We start from the raw sequence: 25,221 nt of genomic DNA on the forward strand, positions 1-25,221 counted from the left end.
TTCTTAAACCAAGGTGTGCTTTCCCATAGCAGCGGGAGACTCAATTTACAAATGGAACACACTCAACAGGAAGTGGAACATGTTCTGCTTCCAAGGTAAAGTTCCCAACCCAAAACGCTTACTTCTGAGTTTGCAGCGTTCTTAATCCAAGTTGTTCATAAACTAAGCTGTTCTTAAACCAATGTACCACTGTATATCTGTTCCTGCCCCCCAACACACACACACACACACACACACAGAGAGAGAGAGAGAGAGAGAGAGAGAGAGAGAGAGAGAGAGAGAGAGAACTCAATTCCTCCGAGTTCCTGTTCAAAAAACCCCATTTTTATGATTGCCATATTTTGATAAGCAAAAAGGGGACACATTTGCCGACTTCCACTTTTAACTTTGGGTCACTATGACCCATGAAAAAGAGGATGTGTCCTGGAAAAAGAGGACATATGGCAACTCCCCTTTTGAATTGCCGTATTTTTCCGTGTATAAGATGCCCCTGTGTATAAGACAGGGGGCTATATTGAGGGCTGCAACCAATCACCCAGCCCCACAATGCACTGACTGTGTATAAGACAAGCCCCATTTTTGAGTTGAAAAACCTAGTCTTATACACAGAAAATTATGGTATATACTGTGACGATGGCATGTGAGAGATCTTTGTTATTGCTGTTCTCAATTATGCTGCAATTTGTAAAACAATATTATTATTATTAATACAGGAGGATAAAGCTGTAAATATGCCCACTCCAAGAAACTTAGAGGTACATTATGCATTTGCAGATGGAGTAATGCATGCATGCCTGTGTCCCTTTATATGCAAGAGACAATGCCTTAGAAACTTCTATCTGGTTGCCCATTTGCTTATCGTGCGCCCCATCAAGAAGAAGGAAAGAAATGTGCATTGTTAGGTCTTCCTAGCTTCAGACTAAATCAAAAATGCAGTTTGTTTGATCTAGTATGGTAGATACGTCTTCGGGGATTGATTAAAGTCAGAGGTACATGGCGCTACATTCCTCGTGTGTATTTCATCATCAAAGGATTCTCATTTAGCTCTTTGAATAAAATATGAAGATAACAGATAAAGCACCTGTGCCACTGCTAAAATCCTTTGAACCAATATTTATTAAAACTGAAAGCAGAAGGGAGCAAATGAAGACACCTTTGTATTAAAACGAGCAAATCAGTCTGATGGAGCAGATATCTTTTGATTCTGAGATTTAGATCCCTTATTTAAACTGAAGGTACCAAAAAAAATAGTTCATGGCATTGGGGGATGGGGAATTATGGAAATTATGTTTCCATAAAAGACTGAAATGGAGATCAGCTTTGTGGCACAGGCAACTCCACAGAAACTCATTTGGTGGAGAAATGGATGGTAAGGACCCAGTTTTTTGGGTACAAAATCCATGCTATACATGAACTTAGTACAGTGGTACCTCTGGTTATGTACTTAATTCGTTCCGGAGGTCCATTATTAACCTGAAACTGTTCTTAACCCGAAGCACCACTTTAGCTAATGGGGCCTCCTGCTGCCACCACACCGCTGGAGCCCAATTTCTGTTCTTATCCTGAAGCAAAGTTCTTAACCAGAGGTACTATTTCTGGGTTAGCGGAGTCTGTAACCTGAAGCGTCTGTAACCCGAGGTACCACTGTATACTGTATTTGAAAGCTGGCAAAGCAAATGGGGCAGTGTGAAATATTTCAGAGGTGTAGATAGGTACCCCCTTGCTACCCCATGGAGGCACCCCTGTACTGAGGAGAGAAGGGATCTGTTCTTCATGACTGCAACTTATCTGTCACAGAAAGCACATTCTTCCATTGGAATAAGTGCTGTGGATTGGTTGCAAATTGCGAGCTCCACAGCTGGGAACTTTTAGAAATGTCTGATCAAATCACTGGAATCTGTCTTTGCAGCAATTTCTTTCTTCTGAATATGCCAGAGTTTTTCATTACTTCTGTATGCGTCTCTGGGAATATCTTGATTGGTACATTATAGATAATGACTTTTTAGATACCTGGAATAATAAATATTAAATGGGGATTATCCGATGGAGTAGAAAAATGACAGTACTGGGCTTTATAATTATGCTCTATCTTGGCTAAAATATTTTTACAGAAAAATGGCTCTCTCACTAAACCTGCCTAAAGGGTAGTATATCATCTTATGGAGATGATTGACATTTCAGTGATGAAACAATTGAACTGTGGCTCAGTATCACCTTATCTGCTTCATCTATCTTAATACTTCAAAGCGCTTTAGATATCCATAAATAGTTCAACCACATTGACAATTCTTAGGGCCTAATGCATCTTAAAATGTAATTGGGCCTGTTCTTTCATTCCTAGAGGTCCAATGATGTCTTAATGATCTTCTGTAAAACAGATCATTTAGTAATCTACCTGCATTGTTTTAACACACCCAAATAATTCCACTCTTCATTCTTCTTAACCTTCCAGGGAAGGCTGGTGTAGAACAACCTGGTGTAAGTGAAGATGGTGTAAAGTTATACCACATTAAAAGCTGCTTCAGCAGTGGGGCTACTGCTGGCTGAGGCAGCTGAAGCTTTAAGAATAATGTTTGAGTTACACCACTACCGCAAACTTAACTGGTGGCAGTTTGTGAGGTCACATGATGCAACTGAACAGGCTAAGGATCCAAGCAAAGTTCTCCCTTTCTGGGTCTGCCCCTGCCACAGCCCCAGGACACCCCATTTTCAGGGTTTATGCTGGTTTAAGATCTGCCGGGCTTGGTTGAGCCAGCTGGGTCTCAGCTGAGCCGAGATGGAGGAGATACACTGGTGTATCTCCAGTTTAGCCAAGGCTGAAGGAGTAAGCCCAACACAGACTGACTGCACTGAGAACCTCCCAGTTTACTTGTATATCTGCTGGATCTAACCTGCTCATCCCAGCCAATCCTGCTATAGGATTGCTCCCTTAATCTCTGAAGCCTCACAAAAGGCCAGCAATTTGAAAATCGGCATTGCTATGCCAAAGTGGTGCCCTCCAGAATGCTGTTGGAATACAACTAATGTTGTGGGGGCAGGAATTCAATTCAGTTTGTAGCAAGAGCACACTTTCCAAATTCTGCAGTGTATATATATCTAGCCAAGTAATGTGTACAAAAATGCATACACTAGGGTAAAGTGTGCATATAAGTGCATATCATAGAAAAGTATATAAGCAGGAAATCACATGCAAAAATACATATTGCAGGATAAATTTTAATTGGGGGGGAGGGACAAACTGATGTGGAAATGTGAGAACTGAATTTAAAATTAGGGGGGGGGGACTGAGTGAAAATGACATATATACCCATCCCTCACTTCAGCTCCCATGATCCTTGGCTATTGGGCATGTTGTCTGGGAGTGATGGGCGTTTGACCACATCTGGAGGTCTCCCACACTGGGCGCCAAGCAGCGAGAGTATTAAGTAAGGATTTGCCCACAGGAAGGAGGTATGAGGGCTCTGACAGGGTCCTAGAGTCCCCCTTCCACCTTCCCAATGCCTAGTAAGCACCTGGCCAGCTTTGAGAAGGAGGTGAGAGGACTCTAGTATCCTGGCAGAGCCCTTGCACCTTCTTCCCAAAGCTCAGGATAGCATTGGAGTTGGGGGGAATGCCAAATTTTGGCCTAGTTCAGGGTGCCATAGTACCAAAGACTGCTCCAATATACACCTACATTTGAACAAGCCCCACAGGACCCAATGGAATAGGAAGAGTAGGGATAACTACATTTAAAAATAATAATAATTCTAATTTGCCATTTTTTATAAGTTAAGGGGAAAAGAAAAATACATAAAATAGGTAAATAATAATACACCCATGTGGCTTCCCTCCACCAACGCTCATCATCTTTGTTACTTTAAAGTTCTTATTTGCATTGCAATTAATGTATTTCTACCTTATTTCTCTTATTAAACTGTTATTTTTTCTAGATCAACTTTACAGCTTAATCTAAACATATCAGCATACTATCTTTAGAGCATGTTTATTCATATATTTTTCAAACCATATCCATTGTGACCTTAATTTCTGATTTGTTTGATATCTTATCGCTGCATTTAATTTCGCTAATTCTATAAATTCAGATAATTTATATAATCAATTCTCTTTTGTGGGTATATAATTTCCTTTTCAATTCTTTGCAAATACAGTGGTACCTTGGGTTAAGAACTTAATTCACTCTGGAGGTCTGTTCTTAACCTGAAACTGTTCTTAACCTGAGGCACCACTTTAGCTAATGGGGCCTCCCACTGCCCCCGCGCCGCCACCACACGATTTCTGTTTTCATCCTGAAGCAAAGTTCTTAACCCAAGGTACAATTTCTGGGTTAGCGGAGTCTGTAACCTGAAGCGTCTGTAACCTGAGGTACCACTTTAGTAACCTGGCTGCTGCAGTTGCATATAGAAATATTTTTTTTCTATCTTGGGGTACCTCATTTTCTATTATAGTCAATAAAAATGCCTCAGGTGCCCCCCCCCCCCCGTAAAGAGATTCTGAGCATCTTTTTTAGTTCCTCATGGATGCAACTTTTTAAAAAAACTTTTTCGCAACCCCACCATAATTGTATCACAGTACCTTCTACTTCCATGCATTTCCAGCAGATTGGATTTTGTCTTGTATATTTTGGCAATCTTTGATGGTGTCATATGCTACCTGTAAAACATCTTTGTGATATTCTCTTTAAGGAATAACAGGCAGTGAATCTTATATCAATTTTCAGTAGCCTTTCCCACTGGACTAATTGGATTGCTTGTCCGATATCTTGGGCCCATTTGACCTGTACTCTTTTATTTGTTCATCCTTTAAATCCCACTCTAATAATAAATCGTATACTTTAGATAATAATGTTTTATTGTTTCCTAATAATACTTTTTGTCGTTTCGATTCTTCCTTTCCAAAGCCTGATTTTTTTATACAAAGTAAAGACATTGTCTAATTGGTAGCATTGAAGCCAATCTGTGAGATGGTGCCTTATTTCCTCAAATGCTTTCAACTTTAGTTGGCCTTGTTCTTCTCTTACTAATTGACTATACAGTGGTACCTCAGGTTAAGAACTTAATTCGTTCTGGAGGTCCGTTCTTAATCTGAAACTGTTCTTAACCTGAGGTACCACTTTAGCTAATGGGGCCTCTCACTGTCGCCGCACCGCTTCCACCTGATTTCTGTTCTCATCCTGAAGCAAAGTTCTTAACCTGAGGTACTATTTCTGGGTTAGTGGAGTCTGTAACCTGAAGCCTCTGTAACCTGAAGCATCTGTAACCCGAAGCATCTGTAACCCAAGGTACCACTGTATGTTGCCCAATTCCCTGTCATATTTAATTTTTTAACTGAAAAAGCTTCTAATAGTGACAGCCACCATGGTTTATGCGGTTCCAATAATGGTTGGCAAGTTGTCCACACCTTATACAGAGCGCTCCTAAAGATGTGATTGGTGAAGCCTTTGTGGACTTTGACTTTGTTGTATCCTAGATAGGCATGCCACCCGTATCTGTTGTTGAAGCTCTCTAGGTCCAGTATTTCTAATTTTTCCAATAGAATCCAAATTAGACACTGGCCATCAAAATAGATTTTGAAATTTGGTAATGTGAATCCTCCTCTCTCTCCTGTCTATCAGTAGTTTGTGTTTAATGTGAGGTTTCTTTCCTTGCCAAACAAATTTTGTCAAGGCCGTCCTCCATTCCTTGAAACAATCTTTTCTTGTTATGAAAAGCTCACCTCCTCTACTTCAATGCATAGACTGCATTTAATTTTAAGGAACATGTACATGACTATCAGCCCTAAACAAGTAAATAAAGCAATGGCTATTGTGTCTCAACTTGTTCCTCATTGCCATTTAAAAATGGCCCCCATTTAGCTGCAACAATAGCATTGATGTCTTCCTGGATAATTCTGTTTCTCGGTTCAGTGCAGGGACAAGGTGAAAACACATGAGGTGTTATTAACAGCATTATTGATGCCTTGCAATAGGTTTCCTGATAAACACACTGGCTGCTGTTTCTGCAGTTAAGAGACTTGGGAAGAATTTTTTTTCTACACATGGCAAAGTTTAATCACACCTAAAGTATGGCAAATAGCAACATCATAAATGCAACTGAAAATATGACTTTCTGAAATGGCGCTCCGTAATCCTTTCTGGTAATGTTTTGCTATCAACCTTGACCTACCTTCAAATCTTTTCTTTCCTGCTCCCAATCCCATTTCTATACCACCTTACAAAAACTTATGGAGAAGGTGGGGATGCAAAAGACCAGGCATCCAGTTGTCCTTGGAACCAAAAATGTTGGCCCCAATTAGGGATGTCAGAGAAACTGGACAAAAATGGAAACAGGTGAGAAAATCCCTGATGCTTGCTCATTCATCCCATGTCCAGAAGTGAAAATAATTCAGAAATATGATCAGTATTTTTGAGGTGTGGACTCATGCTGAGATAAATTTGAAAGTGTGCATTAAGGGGAAATACAAATTCTGGTTTTGTACCTGTGTTATCTATATGAAGTTATGTAGTGGAATGTCCTGCATTTGGGGAAATTGCAGGGTCATACGCCTGGAGTGCAATGCATTGAGACTTCTTCTGCCAAGTTGTCCTGGTTATAAGAAAGCTGGTTTTATTATTAGTATACCCCACCTTTCTGCCTTGGAGCTCAAAGCAGAATTTTTAGTTTACCAAGCCCAGGGGCCCTGAAACTTTTTAAACAGGGGGCCAGTTCACTGTCCCTCAGACATTTTGGGGGGCCAGACTATAGTTTGAAAAAAATATGAACGAATTCCTATGCACACTGCACGTATTTTATTTGTAGTGCACAAAAAACAGGAAAAACAATACAATATTTAAAATGAAGAACAATTTTAATCAACATAAACTTATGAGTATATCAGTGGGAATTATGGGCCTCCTTTTGGCTAATGATAATATAACAGCAATAATGAATTTCTATGAAAACAGCAGTATGTCAGTGCCCTCTTGCCAGTCACAATGTGAATGAGGAGAAAATTGTCTATGTTGAGGATAACCTTGTTTGATTTCTTGTTGTTAAGTTATGGGTGAACATATCAGACAACACAGCGATTCTTCAAACAGCTCTTGTTTATTCACAGGCCAGAACAGAACTGAACTGAAGGGTTCAGTCAGCCTGCTTATATAGAGCTCCAGTACAACGTAACTGTAACAATTTTCTAAAACTATCCAATCACTGAACGTCACTTTCAATCCCTTATTTGCATAACTATCTACAGTATCCCCCTGCTGGCCCAGGGTGAGAACTTCAGTACATAACACTTGTGGTGTTCAGTTTTCTTGTTTGCCAATTCACAAAATACTAACCGCTGCACGGGGGGGGGGGGGAAGAAATGAGAACAGAGCCTTGACTGAGGTGAAAGTAAAAGCCGTCCCTCCCAGTGCAGGCTAGGCTACTCACCCCAGGAGTGCTGCCGCCACAAGCCCAGCCAATAACTCCTCTGGGGTGAAAGAATAGGCGGGTGAGTGTGCATGTGCATGTTTTTACCTTAGGCCTTGCCGCCGCTTCCCTTCCCTTCCTTCTCCAGATGGCAGCGAAGGGCTCCTCACAATGGCGCATGTGACGTCACTGACTTGCTTCTTCCTTCCTTTCCTTTCCACTTCCCTCACATGCTCGCGCACCCTCCCTCCTCTCCTTTCCTCTCCTCTGTGATGCATTTGTTGCAATCGCCTCACATGGGGCTCCTGGCGTACGTTCTGGTCCTCGCATGCAGTGTGTGTGTGGGAGAATGGAAACACACATAGACCATAGCTGTCAACTTACAGATTTGAAAATAAGGCACCAACAGCCAAAATAAGGGATTTTAGTCAACCAGCTCCCGAGCCAAAGGCAGAAAGCCCAGCCAGCCCAGCAGCCAAACGAAGCCTCAAGTGGTGGTTCCCAAAGCGCAGCAAAATGGCAAAGAGGGCGCAGCAAGAAAAACCACCGTCACCTCTCCACTGGGAAGCGCTGAGCAAAGGCGAGTCCCCAGGCAACACGGCCGATTTGAACAGCACAAGGCATGCAAGCTCCACCCCCCAGTCGTTCTTAGACTCCTTATTGGGTGAGCAACGCAGCCAAGCAACACAGTTGGAGCCTCCCTCCTCCCTGGCCGGCAGGGAGGGAGGGAGAGGAGCTGCTTCCTTTGAAACCCGGGAAATTTAAGGGACATCATCAATAAGGGACAGCAGCAGGACACGGTGCTGGGATAAGGGACTTTCCCGCCAAATAAGGGACGGTTGACAGCTATGACACAGAGCCGCTAGACAGTGGCAGGTTCTGTAATTGCTGGATGGGCTGGGTTAAGGACCCTGGCAGGCCAGATAGTTTGAGGACCCCTGCCCAAGGCACTGATCAGATCCAGATCTGCTTAGCATCTGTGCATGCACACGACACAGAAAACACTTAATTAATTATTGAATTTCTATGAATGTACAACAGAGATCAATAGAAGAGGAAAATTAAAATTCCAGAAATCTCACGCACTAAATAAAAAAATAAAAATGGATGAGGGGAACATGGGGAGTAGGGAAGGAAAACATATCTGACAGCCAAAGACTTCTTTGTTGTTAATTTTGATGCTGGCTGTTTATGAAGACACAAACCCTAAGCAATATATTATGCAGATTAAACAAGGAAAAAGCAGATTGTCACTCAAGTACAAAAGGAAGTTTTATTTCATTAAGCATTTATTTTAAAAGGCGTTTGAACAATCCGCCCTTTAGTCATCATATAAAAGCTTGACATAAAATATTCTTCCCCTAACAATGCCTTTGCATCCATAATTAAATAACCAAAAATGAATTTCCAGCAGCAAACATTCTACCATTCAGCTATTTCAGTATCGGACTGGAGAAAAATGAACTCCTAAATAAATACAAAATAGAGACAGTCAAAAATCTTTTTCTTTTTTTGAAAGAATGTCCAGCTTTGGAGATCCACCAGCATAAACAAGTTTATCCAAGAACAAATTGAAATTGAATCTGTGTTCACGATTAGGATGCATTCTGTGCATGCTGCATTGCTTTGAATAAGCTATCTATCCTGATATGCATATTGTCACATCCACATTCTTGCTCAACTAGTTACACGTTATTGAGGCATGCCTAAATATGGATTTGTTCTAGATATAGTGTTCACTTAGGGAAAATTCCTATGCACAATACACTGGCATAAAGGAAGACAGTATAAATTAAGGCAGCATAAAGTTACAGCAGCTCCAAACCCTGTTCAGCACAAAATATATTGTGATTTTAAAATAGTGCAATTTGTGAGTTTGGACCTGTCGTGCAAAAAAATCAGGCAAAGGCCTGCCAAAGTCACAATTTGGTCTGCCACCTTGATTCACAATGGTGCCCAGAATCTAAACATTGATGACGTCTGTCACCCTCACCTTGGGAATCCTTGTGCTAAGTCTGGTGATTCGTGCCAAAAAGGGGGCAGAGTCATGCCAAAGTCATATTTGGACCACCATCTTGATTCAAAATGGCAGCTGGCACCCGAAGGTTGACAATTACTGTCGCCCTCAGGAAACCTCATGTTGAGTTTGGTGATGATGTCTCGAGAGGTGTCTGAAGCTATGGGGAATTAATTCTTTGTTGACAAAGCACTCAGTTTCATCAGCTCCTAAGGTTCAAGTAATATACACACCATTATTCCCCACTAACTAGTTGCCTAGAAAACCCATGACTGCAGACCTGGGCCCTATCTCAGACAGTTGGAGCAACAGCCTAGCTCCACCCCCCATTCCTTCTCAACCCCCATTGGCTGACGTGGTGCGCTAAGCCCTCAGAGGCTCCACCTCAACAGCAGATCAAGCTGTTCCCTTCACTTCAAGCCTCTTGAACAGAGAGACAATGGAGGGGGGGAACTCAGGGGATTCCTCAGACACAACCCTCTCCCAGAGCTCTGCAGGCTCTCCTGGTCCCAGGACCTTCTGCAGCTCTTCTCTTTCCCCCTTCTCTCTGTCTCTGCCTGCCCTGTCGCCTGCCCCTGACCCCCTTCTTCTTCCACAACCAGCAGCTGCTGCATGGGTGGCACAGAACCAACAAATTATTGGCCCCTTCCCCAAGATCCTCCTCCTCTGTCCTCTCTGCCCACAGCCCCCACCCTATTTCTGGAGATGACAGCTTGAAAATTGTGGAGAAGAGTGCTTTGAATTCCTGTTGGTTTCAGTGAGATTACAGATATCTTCCATGCTTTCATTGAATTCAAAGGGACTTAAAAATACTAAACATTGATAAGTTCATGTCCAGTGCACCTACGCACAACTCACAATATTTTTAGGATTATATAGTTATATTTCATACACGTATTTGATTTAATATTAACATAGCATGTTTGACTATGATAGTCATTTGATTTAACAAGGAAAAAAAATTGATTCTGTCTCAGCGGAATAGTACTGTATGCGCGCGCGCGTGTGCACACACACACACACACACACACACTCACACACTACCACTGCAATGATAGATGACATACCTAATTCAGTGTAGCAAAAGGTTAATTCAGCAATTTCATGCCTCCATTTCTTCTGAGAATGTATCAGCTTCAGTTCAGACTGCATTAGCTCCATTGTGATGCTAAGTTATGGTCTTCCTTGAACTATCTAGAGGCTCTATTATTTAATGTATGTCTTGTTGGGCAGTCACCTCTGGCCTGGTGAATTTTGTTTGCCCATATGCTCCTTGTATGGCACAGCTTAGGCCAAATAACCAAGCCACCATCAGATACAATGCTAAGTGTGGTGGTAGCAGTGAAGAACTGGAATGGTTTACTTTCAGATTAGGCTTGTGGTGCTATTTGATACTATTTGATAACAGCAGTAGCAATTGTTTGTGAGGGTGGGATGATTACTTAAGCTACTGATAGCTGAGCTGCAGCTTCTTGACAGGAAGGGGAGAGGCAAGGCAGCAGAGAGGTCAGCATGGTGCAAACACACTGGCAGAGCCAATCTGGCACTACTATTAGTAGTTTTGCACCATGCCAACCTTCCAGCTGCTTTGACCCTCCCTCTCGTCCTCTTCCAACAGAGACTCAGCTGTTGGGAAGTCAGATATGTGCCTCTGCCCCACGATGCCAACTTCAACTGGATACTGGTCTTAAAATAAAGGGATCCAACTCTGAAAGAATTAACAACTACTATCAATCCTTATATTTCCGACACTAACCAGCACCTGTAGAGGAGGTGATGAGGTTGACGAATGAGGAAGTGGGACTGTCTGACAACAAATAAGTCTTTGGCTGTCAGTCTGACTGTTAACTGTTTTTGGCTTTACCAAGACTTAAAGGATATCCTCTTTGTGACATCACACATGACATCAGAATGGCATGTTTGCATTCAACTTAGACTAACTCCATGACAACAGCAATGGCCAGTAAACTTCTGCAACCAAGTAACCATCAGCCTGACTACCCAGTTGTTTCTATCTAGACTACTGGGTGTTCATTTTTTGCTCTCATAATCAAAGCCTGAAGAAAGTTCTGTATAATCTGAAAACCTGCTACCACTGTTTAAGAAAACTAATTGTCAGGGACTGAGCAGAGGAGGAATGGTGGAGACCCCCTCCCCATCCTGACCCTACAACAGGGGGTTGAGGGAGGTAGCAGCTCAGAGGCAGATGAGAGGGAAAGTTGGGAAATCATGGGAGAGCCAGAAAGCATACCAGACCCACCATCTCCCAGAACCCGGCAAGCCTTAAAAGTAGAAGAGCAAAGAGCTCAAAGACAGAGGGCACTTAGTGGCATCCATAGAGGAGGAGGTGATGATGATGACAAATGAGGAAGTGGGAGAGACGGGGGGTGGAAATTCTCCCGGGACAATGCCATTATCCAAGAGGCTGGTTGTTTAACCTCTCTCTGTAAAGTTTGAAATAAAAAAGGACTGTAAGAAACTTTCCCATGGCTTTATATTTTTCTGGGCAACCAGCCGGGACAGCATCCTGATATCAGCATTTTACTGGATGATAAGTCTATCAATGGCTGCTCTTCATGATGGCTGCGTTCTTCCTCTACTCTTGGAAGCAATATGCATCTGAATACCAGTTGCTGGGAATCACGGGGGAACAGAATCACAGGCTGAATCCCAATTCCACAAGGTGTATACCAGTTGGTTACTTTTGCTCTTTCATATTAGAATGCTGGTGGTCCCTCTTCCCCTTTATATATTTGTCAGGTTTTCCATAGAGGCTGCAGGATTTAATTCCTCTACAGTATAATTGCACATAGAGTTTCATGAATGACAAATAAGGATTTAGGTCTTAAAAATCTCTGACAGCAGGGAGATATTTTTAGGTATGAAAGCACACTTGTTTGCAGAAATGCACCTTCAAAAGTTTTCATCTTCTTAAGGACACATTATAATGTAAACCACGGTAATCCCCTAGGGAGGAATTTTCGAAGAGTGTGACAATAGTGTCTTTATTTTTAAAAAATGCAAGAAGAACACAGTTCCATTATCCAAGTCGAGGTATTCAGGTATGGGCATTTAAATTTCTGTCATAAGGTTTGGAGATGACCTTGAAAGATAGCAGCATGGGGGTATGGCTGGATTACCCTAGACGGGCAATGGGATTCCTAACTAGGATGGGCCTGTGGCCAAGGGTGATGGTAACAGCATCTGGAGGGCCACAGGTTGCCCCCCTCCTGAGATCCAGGAAACTTTAAATGTAGGTAAAGGTCCCCTGACAGTTAAATCCAGTCGCAGACGACTCTGGGGTTGTGGCACTCATCTCGCTTTACAGGGAGGGAGCCTGCGTTTGTCCGCAGACAGTTTCCGGGTCATGTGGCCAGCATGATTAAGCTGCTTCTGGTACAATGGAACACCGAAACCAGAGCAGTGCACAGAAATGCCGTTTACCTTCCCACCAGAGTGGTACCTATTTATCTACTTGCACTTTTGGTGTGCTTTCGGACTGCTAGGTTGGCAGGAGCTGGGACCGAGCAACGGGAGCTCACCCCATCGTGGGGATTCGAACCGCTGACCTTCTGATTGGCAAGGGCAAGCCCAAGCCCACCCGTGTCCTTGTAGATGTAGAGGAGCATTCAAAAAATTATTACCTGACCTGCAGTCAGAAGGATACAACTCATCATTCTACCACCTTTGTCTTAACACTTCACAGTACAGAATGTGTAGAGTGGCTTATGTGATCTGTTCTGATATTATCTGAACTCTGCTGTCAGCATGACGGAAACCCAATAACTTGTGGGAGGAATCATATGGCTCAATCTGACTCATCTCTGTGACGACTGTCACATTTCCCCAAACTGTGTTGAAATTGGAATTAAGAAGGAGGTATTGCATGGACCACAGTCACTTCTTTTTTCAGGGCTTTTGATGTTGCGTCAGAGCGTCAGGAGAGAGGACTGTGCTTCAGGGGTTGCTGTGACATCCTGGTAACATCAGTTAAGAGTGAGTAGCTAGCCCCGTTGATTTTGATGAACTAATAAGTAAGGCTAACTTTCTCCGGATTGGGTCACCTTGACAATTTTGGCAGGGATCCCAAAGAAGAGATATGGACATATGCAAGAGAAAACAAACAAACACACAGCTGGAGCACTTTTCAATTTTCATAGCCAAAGCTCCCACAGCCAAATATATAACCCAGTGAGCAGTTTAAAAAGCAGCATGTCTACTGGATGAGCAGTTGGTTGATGATTATTCCTTTCGTATCCAGATTTCTCCCACTAAGGATTTCAGGGCAGAATATATGGAGTTATCCTAGTTATCTGTCAGGGAACTGCCATCACAACTAGCGGAGGAGGCGAGGCTCCACAGCGATGCTGGAGAGGGGCCAAGCAAGGAGAGAGGCAGGTCTCCGGCTGGGGAAGATAATCAGCGCTACACCAGGGATAGAGGGGGGCCGATGGGGGAAGCAGAGAGGAGGCTCCAGGACTCTTCACAGGAGACCAGCGAGGAGAGCACAGGTCCTCCGCTGCCCAAACCCACCTTGCGCAGAAGACTTCCGCGCAGGGAAAGTAGGCGGCGACTTGGCATCAAAGAGCTTCTTTGCTGGAAGAGGTTCAAGAAACGCCCACTGACGGATTCTGCTAGCGACTGAACAGCCACGAAGTGAAGGGCTGTCCAGTCAGGAAAGGTTTAACCAGGCCACCTAGCCAGGAGTGGCGGCAACTTACGCACGAGCAACCCCATATAACCATTACATTATCCTTCTAACTATCATGTGACTAGGTTGGAACAGTGATATTTTCCTAGAAAAAGAGTTGCCGGAACTCACCATGAACGCCTCCCTTGTTCTCTTATGATGGCAATGGTGCCCACCTGAGAGGTGCTGAAACTGATGCATGTTGGGTTTACCTAAGTCTAAGAACAGGCACTAAACTAGATGCCACCCTGGGCTTCTTTCGAAGAAAGGGCAAGATTCAAATTTAGCGAATAAAAATGTATAAAAATAAATATCTCACCATCTTTTTTTGGGGGGGGGGCGGGTTTCTTAAGAGCAACTATTGCAAAGGGCAATTTGGATCTGGGAAATAGCAATTTCTTAGTGCAAATCCACTCCTCCAGAGCTACTATTAGCCATGAAAAGGAAAACATAGCAGTGAATAAGCATATCATACCTGTCTTTTTCTCCCTTGATAATGAATATCTTCCTGGACAAGAGTAATGTGACTCCTCCTTCTCAGCACTGCAGCCCCAATTCAAAGCCTGAAGCTATTTTTACACAAAGGTGGGAGGTGGTTAGAGATATGTGACTGCCAGTCTGGGCTTCTCTGCTTCTCATTTTCCCACTCTTTAGTTCTCCACATTTCCACACCAGCTTGAGACTTTTAGAATTTAAAAGCCCTGAAGAAAATTCATCATCATTTTAGTGTAAGATCCCCCATTATACACATTTTTACAGAGCATATTTTCCATAATACAATGTATTTTTGTATATTATTCCCCGTAAGATGGTGCATGTGTAGTGGAAATGTGGAAGACAATTGTATTTCGAGGAGTTAGGTGTCATGTCCCTTTCCCTTTAACATCCCCAGTTCGATTCTTGTGTTTCACACACCTGTCTGGAGTTTCTTGGGTTCTTCTGTGTTGCAAGTGCTGCCTGGCTGCAGGTAGTGGGAGACTCTCAGCCGCTTTGTATTAGTTCCATCTCAGAGTCCTGGGCTAATCATGAGTAATGCCAAGTGCACTTGATTACACCAAGGCAGGCTATAAAAGCCATGGGTGTGAGGGGCCCCATGAGCTTCTGCCCAGATCAAAGGACCTGATGCTGGGAGACCGATGTTCAGGGTCTCTCTCCTGCTGCTCTACCTGGGGCTCCTGGCAGCTGAAGGCGAGGTTGGGTAGCCCTGTCGGGTATTTTTTATGTTGTGCTTTGTATGCCTGCTGTTTATTTGTTTATAAAACTGTGTTGGTTCCCCTTCCACCTCCTCATTCCTTTTGTCCTGATATCCTTGGAAAGAACTGCTATATTTGGCAGCACAACATGTTTGCTTATTTTTGCTAATATATGCATTTTATGCACATTTTACCCATATATATGCATTTTTGTACATATTACGTGGCTGGGAAACTACAGGGCAAGATTTGGAGGGGTGTTTCAGTTTGTAGATTGTTTTGGAAACAGCAGATTAGGCATGGTTGCCTTTAAATGTGGATTAAATCACATCTCCCTACCCCCACCCCCAGTCCATTTCCAGAGTGAGACAATTGGGGAGATCTCCATGGGTGATCTCCAGTTAATGTCTAGTTTGGTCTCCACTCCACCAGATCAACTCTTTGAGTTCCAGTGACTCCGTGCTTTTCAATAAGAAGCATTACATTATTCAGTAAATTGAGGCCATTGCAAGAAACGTTTGCGAAGAGATTCTTTTTGGTTTATTTGTTTGTTTTGTTTGTTTTGATCATCTCTTCCTCATTTTCAGGTCATTTTTTTTAAAAAAATCATATGTCAGATATTATTTGTGAAGAGAAAATCAGAACAAATTATGTATTTGACCTTTTCTCCATATTAAAATCCTTAATAAATATTTTGATTGTTTGTTGAGACTTCGCTGCCAGATAGCTTGCATTGATTTGAATAATGAGACATTCGCCTACCTTCCACTTGGAGAAGAGTCTCGAGGGGGAGGGGGGTGAGAGGAAAAACCTGGTGCCATGACAGCTTGCATTAATAAGCACAAAACATTATGTTTTCATCTCCAGCTTGGTCTGTGTGCTTGTTTCTCATTTGAATATGCACAGGATGCTTTCTTGCCATTTTAGCTTCATTTACATTTTTCTAAGGGTAAATGCTTCCATGATTGAAAATGGCCTGCTCCTGCTATCACATTGAAATGTAAGGTTCAGTTAACATATATTTATACCTCTCTTTTTTAAAAAGTCATCGCAGGATTAGCACTCTGTGCAGTCATTTTCCTTCCTTGGTTTGCTTTTGATGGCTAATATATGAAAATATATATAGAAAACAGTCACCAACTGTTTTAAGAATGCCACTTTAACTTCTTCTTTTAATTCAGCAGTTTCAAGAGTACCTGCCACAGAAATGTCCTCTAATTATCTGGTGCACAGCATCTTTTGAAATAACTAATCATACAAAGGGATGTTTGGGCAAGTATTAGCATGTATTTTCAGAATACAGGAATATGATCAACCATTTTTCTGTTGTACTAATGCAGGTGTGAGGAACCTTTGGACCTCCAGATAATGTTGAACTACAACTCCCATCAGGCCTAGCTAGGTTTTTTTAAAGGTGTTGGGAACCGTAGCTCTGTGAGGGGAAAATTACAGTTCCCAGGATTCTTGGGAAGAGGTTGTGTGCTTTAAATATATGCTATAGCTCTGCTCTCAGATTGTTTCTTTCTGCTATTTCAACAACATAGTTATTGTAGGAATATAGTTGACCTGGGGTGAATTTTATGTCCTTCTGGTTCCTTTCTGTTGTTCTGGTTTCCCCCAAAAAATATTTTAAATGGAATAGAGAAAAAGCAGCATGTTGTACTTAACTATCCAAAGAAAAGCATTGTCAATTGCTGGTTAGCAATTGTTATTTGTGTGCCCACTCGGAGACCCCCTGACCCCAGGTGACACCTGGGTGGAATAATGACTCATGACAATGTGTTATGGGATTAAAATTGGCCACAACTTTATTACACTTTCAGATTTAGGAAGACCTTAGCTTAGGCATTGGGTGTTTATACCTCCCAGTCCCCGGCTGGAGATCTGGGGTACATCAGGGTTCACCAATCTGTCTGGGGATTGGGCTGGCTCTGGAAGATGTATGTTTAAGCAGAGAGCCCCCCCCCCCCATTTCGCCACAACACAGGGGAGTGCGCTGACAATCTTTCAGCATATGGCCAGTGACTCCCCTAACACAACCCCTTTAATGGGGAACCCTGGGATCGCCGCTGCTGGGGGGGGGTGCCACTGCTTCATGCCCCCAAGAGCTCCCAGGTAGGCTTCACCCCCTTTATGCTTAAAGAATGGACCCTACCCTTACCTGGTCCGCTCCCCTGGCTCCGCCTCCCCATTCGCGATTGGTTATTTGAAGTGAGGTTTGGCGGGAACCTCAAGGTTTGCAACTTGCTGAGATGGTCCAGCAACGCTTTGCCAGGAGTCATATAGGATCAGGGGTGCTGTGTGTGGACACACAAAAGGAAGTCCTCCGTTTGATGTGGAGAGTAGTCATTCCTGTGCTGCTTCAATATGTCAGAAAAGTGATACATTGATGATGATGATGATGATGATAATTCATATATACCCCACCCATCTGGCTGGGTTTCCCCAGCCACTCTGGGCAGCCTCCAACAAAGTATTAAAATACAGTGGTCTGTTAAACATTAAAAGCTTCCCTAAACAGGACTGCCTTCAGATGTCTTCTAAAAGTCTGGTAGTTGTTCTTCTCTTTGACATCTGGTGGGCAGGCTTTCCACAGGGCAGGATATACATTTCCCAGTCCAAGTATGTCACTGGTAATAGAAGTTACAGCCACTCATCTCTGACTCACCCTGCCCCCCTCTTAAAATTCCTTAACACATATGGAATTCACAGAATCACTTTTCCTTAATCTTGTGCACATAACATATGTGTGCTGAGAGATAACCTACTGCAGGAAATGCGAAAGTAAAACAACCCCAAGCTTAACTGTGTCATGCTAAAATTGTCAAACCAGCAGCTGTACCTGCAAAGCAACCATGATTTATGTACTCTTTGCTCTTAATCAATATTGTAAGGTGAAAGGTTTTCTAACACAATGGAGAAAAATTAACAGCAATCATAAATCCATCCTTCCCAGGAAATCTCAGAATTTATAGGGGTTAATGAATTTGTCCCGTTAGTCACTAAATAAAATGCATCCCCTTGGATGATGCGGTGCCATTTCTTAATTAGGAACCCACAAAAGTGCCATGCAAATGTACATAATTTATTCTCATCATATTGTTGAACTGGGAATTTTGCCAATGAATAAAACATCTTATTCTGGTGAAGGGGGAAAAAAGGAAACTTACAATTTTGAGTTTGATGAGAGAGACCTATTCCTTAAGCTGGCATGCTCATAAATCTAAATTAGTGTGAAAGGCAAAGTCAGGATAATTTTTAATCAGTCTTCCAGTGCAGGGTTAGGCAGAGGCCTTCAGACGGTGATCGCTTAATAAGGCAAAGTGTATGAAAGCCATTAACAGCCAACCTATATATGTTTCATTGTCAAGCTCCTTTTTCTTTCATAAGAAGCAATTGGTTCTACTATTAAGCCATGTCTTTCTGCTCATTGCAGAAGGTGAATGTGATGTTTAATGAAGGAAAGGAGTCTAGCGGAATTTAAGCTGGGAATTCCACAGTTGGCCTCCTCACAAAAAGTAAATAGGGAATTTAAGCAGGCACGTTAACCAAATAGATCTGTTCTCTTGGGAAAGTGTAGCATAAGTTCAGTTTGATTCTTGGACATGTAACTAGTAGGTTACAAAACTAGATGCAACTGATAGGTTACAAGGTAACCAAATGCAACAAATATTTACCGTGTAGTCAACTGGACCTGCTCTTTTGGAAGATCCAATTGTATAGAATTGTAGCATGTGATCTGTTTGATTTCTGGCAGTGTAACCAGTATATTGTATGCATGTGTGGTTTTTTTTTTGGGGGGGTGGAGTCTAGGAGATCTTCCCTTGAACCCTAGAATTCTTCTGGGTTTACAACAGTGATAGGGATCAATTTTGTTGGTTGGTTGTTTTATTGACTTCTGGTACCTCACAATACAAAATAACAATGTTGGGATGCTGTGAATGTTCAAGATTTGCAGATTCTGATATGAATAGCACAGGTCTAATTTTGCTGGGAAAGTGTTATGGATGTGCAACAGGTTCATATTTGTGGGGTGGGGGTGGGGGAGTGCCAACTGAGTGCCAAGCTCATCTGAAGGTTATAATAAATGGGCCGTTGCCAAAGTCTTCTTGATTTCACATCATAACATATATCTTTCCCAATAGGGAACATGGCACAGACTATTCCTCACGTCAAACAAAAATAATATATAGTCCTGTGCTACTGAGCTAAGTGTTGGATATTTTCAATCTGAGAGCTTGCCCTGTCCAAACTGAACTGAGTCTAAACTGCATCCAGAAGGCTCATCAAAGTGCCAGAAGCTCATATAAAGTTGGCATGAATAGCTGATCACTGATACATCATGAACGTAGGAGGTACACTGTCCTTCATCCTAAAACCTTTATAGACGAAGCTGCTGGGTAGACAATACTTCTCTCCTGATCTGGCCCAACATGTATAGGCAAACCATCCTATTTTGCAATTTCTGAAACAGCATACAAATACAGCCATCCTTCAAAATGTACACTTCTCCAAATTTTGCAGTACTCCAGCCGAGTAATGTGCACACAAATTCATATACTAGAGTAAAACGTGGTTAAATATGCATGTGTGAATGACAATAATTCTAAAATGCATGTTATTAGGAAATTGCTTTGCAAAAAACAACAACCCATGCATATTAGGTAAACCGTGTACAAAAATATTAGGAGAAATGTTCACTAAATGTGGATGGATTTTGATGGGGACTTAAAAAGAGTCACAAATTGAGAAGGAACCAAAAGTAAGATGAGAATTGGGCATTTAGCAAAATTTGCAGATTTGCCCATCCCTACCCATCTCCGATGTATGTAGGTGGAGATGTATGCCAGGTCGGAAGGGAATGCTCCCCTCTACATATTGGCATGGATTTGGAGTGTGTGTGGTATTTTCTGATCTGGTCCCAAGTTACAGGAATCACATGTTTTACCCTGAATCCATGGTAATTTCCACCACCCATTTTCCAGGCTATGATGTTCTTATTCTGTAGGGCCTTTTGAGAGGGCTGGCTAGATAATGTATTGTTTTTGCTGCTGCTGTGGGTCCTTTTTGTTCCCCTTCTGCTCTCCTGCTGACATTTTATTCCTTTTAACAATATTTTAATCCACTTTTGTTGTATTCTAAATTGACGTTTACGAGAGATGCTTTATTTTCAGGAAGAAAAACATAATAGAAATTAATAAAATGCACCCACACAACTTTTTACAACCCAAAATCTCTTTAGCTCAAAGAGGGAAGGCAACTCAGAAGTGGGAGGGGAAATGACTAAACCCTTATTCAAGCAGTTAACAGAAAAGATTGTCATCTTGTGTGTGTTTGTGTGTGTTTGTGTGTGCATATTCAGTGCTATTTTTTTCTAGAAAAAGAGGCACTCACCATGAACTTCTCTGTTGTTCTCTTAGAATGGCAATGGCACCCACCTGAGAGTTGCCAGAACTCAACTCCAGTGAGCTCCAGCTGGGGAAAAAAAGTTCTGTGTATGTTCCTCATTCTTATATCATGGGATACTTTCAGTCAATGCAATGAGATACCCATAAATTGCCATGACCTGAAGCTTTGGATGAATGAGTAAATTCCAGGGATATAAAGGGCTTTGAGATTATATATATAGACATTATTTTGAGCCTCCTTGTGACCATGAAGCTTCTGGCTGCTGTGATATTAATACATCTCAGGGAGAGCAGGGAATCCAGATGCTTATTTCTGTCTAGCAAAAAGCCAATAAAAAGGTTGTTTATGTTTTCCAATTTAATTGCTTGTAAAACTGAATCAATATTAATCATACTAGCTGGCAAAGAGGTAAGTGGAGATGAGCAAACCTACTGTAGGCAATCCGGCATTAAAATCATACAGCTGCAAGCCTGACAGCAGTCACTGACAATCTGAAAATCCATTTTCCTTCCTCTGATATGCATATGGTTACAGCTTGCTTCTCAAATAAATCTGATCAACATTTTGTGGGATGTGAACATTTTCCCATCTGGTGGATTGTTCATGAAACTCGTTTGCTCTGATTTACTGGGTTTGGGAGGGACACATCAGTGTGAATAATTTAAGATTCAGGGTTGGGATTGGGGGGGGGGGTATTAGTTTCCCCCTCTCCTAATCCCTCACCTGCCCTATAATCTGCTTCTCCTATTCAGAAACAGATTAATTTATGCTTTCAAGCTAACATGCCAGGTTTTATTTGTTTGTGAACGAGGTGTGCTAAAACTAATTTCAAAGATTCTGACTTGCTAAGGATGTGTGTTTTAAAAAGGTGGTGTGTTCGGAGAACTGTTAAACCATTCCATTTCTTTCCTATAAAGGAGAGATGCTCTGGCTGGCCTTGGGCCAATCGCTGTCTATCAGCCTAACTTACTTCGTAGCATTATTGTGAGGCAGAATAACCCTGTATGTTGACTTGACCCTCTTTGAGGAAGGGCAGAATACAATGTACTATAATAATGTACTGTTCTTTGCAATGGAGTCGGGGTTCTATCCAGGTCTGAGTAAGACCAGCCCTGCTTTTTTTGGTAGCTAAAACAATGAAAGGATAGTACAGTGTTAGAGCACATGTTTTACCAGTGTGGTGTAGTGGTTAAGAGCTGTAGACTCGTAATCTGGTGAACAGGGTTCATGTCTCTGCTCTTCCACATGCAGCTGCTGGGTGACCTTGGGCTAGTCACACTTCTTTGAAGTCTCTCAGCCCCACTCACCTCACAGAGTGTTTGTTGTGGGGGCAGAAAGGAATGTTAGCCGCTTTGTGACTCCTTCGGGTAGTGATAAAGTGGGATATCAAATCCAAACTCCTCCTCCTCCTCCTCCTCCTCCTCCTCCTCCTCCTCCTCCTCCTCTTCTTCTTCTTCTACATGGGAGGGAGGGAGCAGCCATTGTCAATAATATGGAGCTGGATGGACCAATGGTCTTGACTCAGTATAAGCCAGTTTCTTGTGTCTATGAACTGAGGAACTCTTGATATCTGCCTCAGAAGTTCCACATGCTGTACAGGACGCTAGGGTTGCACACTCATGTGTTGTGAGGCACTAGCCACTTGACACTCAGTTTTGCAGAATGGGTGTGAGATCTAGAGCAGTGTTTCCCAACCTTGTGCCTCCAGCTGTTTTTGAACTACAATTCCCATTATCCCTGACCACTGGTCTTGCTAGCTAGGGATGATGGGAGTTGTAGGCCAAAAACATCTGGAGGCACAAGGTTGGGAAACACTGATCTAGAAGATGCCCAAGTCCTGCAGATGAACTTTGTAGGGTTAGATTGGTGGTGTGAGAAGTTTTGGCTGAAGATGTGTTTTAGAAATTGTCTAAATAAATTCATAAGAATATAAAAGAGCTAAGCACTGCAGCCATAAGTTTGATGCAGGAAAGAAATCCACCAAGGAGAAAGCCTTGAGAGTGAGTATTATTGTTGATATAGGGGGGGGGGAACACTGCTCCTTTTCCCTTATGGGGTACCCAAGAGCCCATATAGAGTCCTTTTGTAGGTTCTCTATCGGTAGGAGAAAATAACTGAGACCAACCAAAGAATACTGAGAAGCAAAGCAGCTAGTAAGTCTGATCTTTATTAAAGCTGTTGCAATAGGGTGCTCCCCGCATACGCAGGAGGACCCTGAAAAAAGTTGTGCCTGCCCTTATATAGACGTTTTAAATTGCCCACCCTGGAGTCCAAAACCACCCCCAGAAACATCATACATACATCACATAAGGGGTGTAGCCCAAGACCACCCCCCAGATACATCATACCTACATCACAGAAAAGGCAGTCTACAACAGAAATCTGAGTGCATTGTTTATCTCCTGTCTGGCAAGTTACCTGATTGCATTATCTGGGTTTTGGCCACTCTTTTGTTATTATACCTCAAAGTGCAAGTAGATAAATAGGTACCGCTCTGGCGGGAAGGTAAACGGCATTTTCGTGCACTGCTCTGGTTTGCCAGAAGCAGCTTAGTCATGCTGGCCACATGACCCGGAAGCTGTATGTCGGCTCCCTCAGCCAATAAAGTGAGATGAGCACCACAATCCCAGAGTCGGTTACCTTTACCTTACCTTGTTATTATAACTACTTAATTCCTGAATCTAGGTCACAAACTCACACCCTGTTCATATCTTGAATGTGCCCTTAAGACAGGATTTGTAAGGACAGGATTTGTGAGGAAAGAGACAATGGGGAGGTTTCCCATTTTGACCTTGCAGAGAAATATTTGAGGTCAATTTGTTCATGACTTTTTCTATAGGGTGTCAGACATGTGGTTTATATATACAGTTGTGAAATATATGACCTTAAAATTCTCATAACAATTGTGCAATGTACTTGGCAGCTGCTGAGGATATTACTCACTATCCCCTTTCATGTTATTTACACTTTTCACTATTACACTAGTCTTTGAAAGTTCATTAAGGAAGAGAAGGGAGAAGTCTACATGTGCCTGGCATGGTTCTCCTTGGGTGTGAATTTTGTTTCCAAGTTAGCAAGAGGAAGGCTTCCACGGAAGGGCGGTTGAAGGATAGGAACATTTCTGTCTTAAATTTCCCATAATAGACAAGCCAATGTGTTAAAGAAGAGAAATAAATCCCAAAACAGGGGCAATAAAGGACCATTTAATTAGAAATCTGGCAGCCAAACTATGAATTTTATGTCATCACACTATGCTAAATTGAGTTTCGCCATCCTTCCCACCCCCCACCCCCCATGGCAGAATTTTGCTTTTATATCCAAGAATTTCTTGGCATTGTTGTGTATAAAACTCATAGGCTTTGCTCTCGCCAAGACCAAATGCAGTTTAACTTAATTAAACACTGTTTCTATACTGATAGGAGTTCATTTGCACCATGTCAATAGTTAACCAGTTAGGTAAGTGTGATGAGAGAAAAGACCTATTGTGTTCAACTACAGGATCAAGATCTTGTATCAGAACTGAAGTCTGTAGATAAACCATCACTTGGTTGCAAAAATCTGACAGCAATTTGTGGAGACTGGATGGCTTGTAACAGGCATGAGGTTCACGTATGGGGGGATCTCAATTTCAGATATATGTTCATGGTTTCTGAACTGGTGGTGACTGACCAGGAATGAGACCTTGGGGTCATAGTAGGCAGGTCAATGAATATGAATATTATGATTATGATGGCCCAGTGTGCAGAAGCTTTAAAAAAATGCAAATTCCATGCTAGGGATCATTAGGAAAGGAACTGAAAATAAAACTACCAGTATCATGAGATTATGCAAATTTATACTGCAACTGCATTTGGAATACTGTGTACAGTTATGGTCCCTTCAACTCAAAATGGATATTGTATAGTTGGGAAAGGTCCAGAAAAGAACATGTTATAAAATTATACATATTCTTGCCTTGTCTATGTATCATGTTATCAACCAATACATTTGTGTATGTTTATTCAAAACCTGCCAAGGAGTCCAGTTCATTTTGTTGTCTTTTTAGATAATCTGTAAGAAGCTCCTGTTCTTCCTTAAAGTCACTGTTGTCCTTGTCCCGCAGTTTGTATGTCAATTTAGCCAACTCTTCATAGCTCATCAATTTTTATTGCCACTGTTTTTTCATTGGGAATTTTGCTCAAATATTTTCAGTCCAGCAATAATCTCAAGTGCTAGATGGAGGAAAGCCTTGGAGGCTGCTGTGCCTTGTGCAATAAGTCATCATACGAAATTGGTGAAAACTGTGCACTACCTTATGATTGTTCCATGTGATATCTTACTATGAAAAGCTATTCCTCAGCATAGGCAAGTTGGGCCTTAGGATATTTTCCTTACAATAAACATCTTTTCGCAAAGATACTCCAAGTATCAACTAATTCTGTCACCCTCTCCAAACAGCATATAGGTAAAGGTAAAGGGACCCCTGACCATTAGGTCCAGTCATGGCCAACTCTGTGGTTGCAGTGCTCATCTCGCTTTATT

Source organism: Podarcis melisellensis (assembly GCF_964234715.1).
Source record: "Podarcis melisellensis genome assembly, chromosome: 7".
NCBI lineage: Eukaryota > Metazoa > Chordata > Lepidosauria > Squamata > Lacertidae > Podarcis > Podarcis melisellensis.